Source organism: Morone saxatilis, unplaced genomic scaffold (genome assembly GCF_004916995.1).
Source record: "Morone saxatilis isolate NCDOM2014 unplaced genomic scaffold, NCSU_SB_2.0 Contig2, whole genome shotgun sequence".
Lineage (NCBI taxonomy): Eukaryota > Metazoa > Chordata > Actinopteri > Moronidae > Morone > Morone saxatilis.
In genome coordinates, this window is record NW_023339762.1 from 27,298,479 (window position 1) to 27,301,690 (window position 3,212).

Below are 3,212 nucleotides of genomic sequence, written 5' to 3' on the forward strand. Positions count from 1 at the left end.
AGAGGAGGAAGAGAGGAAGAGGAGCCAGTTTGCAGCCAGTTAATTCAAACTGTTAACGTTATCAATCATCCATCGTATCGATCAGTCTGATCAGTTTCAGTGAAGTTGGAAGTTATTTATTCCGTGTTCGCTGTTTCCGCTGCTCACATATACAAACTATAATCAATAAATCAATACAGTAACATCAGAAACAGGAAGTGGATTATTGGCTTTATCTAACGAGACTGAACATCAGATAAACTCGCTCTGCTGTTGAACTACAGAAACACTGAACAGCGACGTTACAGAGTGACACTTCTCCCTCAGAAACAATCTTTGACGGCAGCGAGATGTAAACAGTGTCGACCGCCGCCTCGTACTCTGAGTATCTACAGCTGCAGAGTAACTGAGTACATTTACTCAACTACTGCCACTGTGTGAAACTACTTTTATTACACTTTACTGTCAGCATCAGTTACTTTGACGATTTAAAAGTTTAATAAGCTTATAAAATGTACTTTTACTCAGTAGATTGTGCTGTTTATACTTCTTTAGTGTAATTTGTGTAATTTAAAGTACAACACATGAGTTTTTATTTTCTTTCTGCTTGAAGATTTATTTTTTTTAAACTACTCTCATCAATTAATTCATTGATTAACTGTCTGGTCACTTTAAGCTTCTGTTCAGTATGTAATAAATGGTTATAACACATTGTAATGTGCTTGTTTGCAGACATTAGGACATTTTATGTGTTTACTAAGATACAGTAGAAGTATATATCTATCTTTATATCTTTATCTATAACCGCTGACAGCAGTTATAGATAAAGATATAAAGATATAGATAAATACATTAATAATCACTAATATCTGCTAAAAACTACATTATAGTCTGTTTTACACCATTTATGACCTGTCAATATACTGATTAAATACTGATCATACAGGATCAATAATGGGATTAAAGTGGTACTATCCTATACATAGTGCAATACAATGTCTGTGACTGATTGTTCTGTTGATCAATAATCAATATTAGAGCAACACTGTACTGTACTTTATATACAGTGAGCTACTTTAGTCCACTGGTTCCCAACATAGGGGTCGGGGCCCTCCAGAGGGTCGCCACATAATCTGAGAGGAAACAACAAACACATCCGACAGCCAGCTGGAGCTAGTGCTAACCACCCTGTTAGCCGCGCTGATATAACAATAACAATAATAACAACAATAATAACGATAATAACAATAATAATAACGACGGCGACGGGACAGAAAACAGAGAGACGCAGGAAATAGTCCCCAAAGTTTGTTGTTATGTAAAATCTGTTATAAATACTTTATTACTGTTCTTCAGAAGTTTCTACTCGAGTATTCGATTTGTCTTTTTTGGAAAAGTTTTGACTTTTATCTTCTAAACTTTCTACTGCTCACAGTTTGAAAACAGGCTCGTTAGTTAATTAGAGTACTTTTTACTTTCCAGAGTACATTTCAGAGCCTGTACTTTTACTTGAGTAAAGAATGAGTACTTCAGTACTTTCACACAAATATCTGCACTTCTGAAGGAGCTTTAGTCTCTTCTGGAGGAATCACAGTAAAAACACAATATTTAACAGAAATGTAGTCGATTACAACAAAGTACAAGTACCTCAGAATGATGTACAAGTACCTCAGATGTATACTGGAGTGTAGGACTTTGTGTAAAAGTACTTTCCATCACACTGAGAGGTGATGTGATGACCTCCATGTGTCACTGAGGTAAAACAGGAGCTCCATTCAGAACCTCATAAACAAAAGTGCTGTTTTAAGAGCAGCTATGTGCAGCTCCTGCAGCAGCTGCCGGTTAATTGGAGTAATTGCTCCCGGGGTGGGACATGAAGTTGTCCGGATAAACTTCCATCAGCATCACATGCCGTCGCAGAGGCCCTCGGAAAAGGCGAGAAATGAAGCTAAAATGGAGGTTTTTCAAGATGAGAGCCGTTAAGTGCTTCAGCCGCGGAGTGGAAACACTGAAAAGTGTGTTTTTGTTTGGGCGGTGAAATAAATGTTTTATAACCTCCTTATAACCCCGCTATGTGCGGCCGTGTGGACGTCCAACATCCCCGCACACATCCATCGTCCTCACAACGCGGTAAACTAGCATGTTCCGGCGGATTAACGGGTCCTAAGTGTCGGTAAACCCCCCCATCCGAGGCGACCCGCACACATCCGACATTGCTGCTCCGTGAGAGCGAAATGTTCACCGAGAACAAGTGTTAGCTGCAGCTAATGCTAATGCTAACCCTCCTGTTAGCCGCGCGGGCTAACGCGGATAACTTACAGCAAAACATAAATAATAACACAAATAACGGCGGCGGCGGACAGCAAACACACACAGGCTGTGGGAGCCATTCACGCAGGAAATAGTGCCCCCAAAAAAAGACGCCATCTTTCAGAATTATGACACCGAGCAGGCAAGTTATCTCGGCCCCTTGTCCTCCAGAAGATCAACTCTAGAATAAGAAACAGCCGCTGAAACACACAGAAACCCGCCGGAGCTCCGCCACACAGCGCCGGCTGCCAGACACACACCTGCCCGCGGACACACACACGGATCCGGACGCACAGCCGCGGACACACTGCGAACTTTCACACGAGAGAAAATTAAAGTTATGAAATTAAAAAAGCCCCAATGTGCACTTACTCAGCAGCAGTCCTCCTCTAGATTAATTAAATATATATATATCTATAAGAAGCCCGATCCGCGATGGAATAACAGCATACAAACAGTCCGGCTCACTCCTTCCCGCGGAGCTTTATTTTGTTGCTGTATTTTATATTTTAGTTTTAGTAAATTTGTGTAAAAAACAGAGAAACTGAAGCTACAAAACAAGAAGAACTCTTCTTCAATCTCATTCAGCTCAGCCTCAGCACAGCACAGATCCCTGCGCGCCGGAGCTGGAGGAAGGGGCACAAAAACTACTTCCCCGTGCGGCTGATGCGCGTCAATCCGCCGCAAAGCGCTTGATATTTGCGCCAGTTGCTGTTAAAGTTCGTTAAATGGCGCCGATGAGCGACGCGAGGTGCCGGGAAAATGTGTTCGAAAAGCGGACTAGTTTTTGTGTCGGTGCGGCGAATTTATTTCACTTTGCCTAAGGAACGGCGGTGCTGCGACTCCCATTGCCTAGGGAAAAAACCCGGATGTAAACTCAGTGAAACTCTATGGAGAGAAAGTCAGCACACACACACACACAC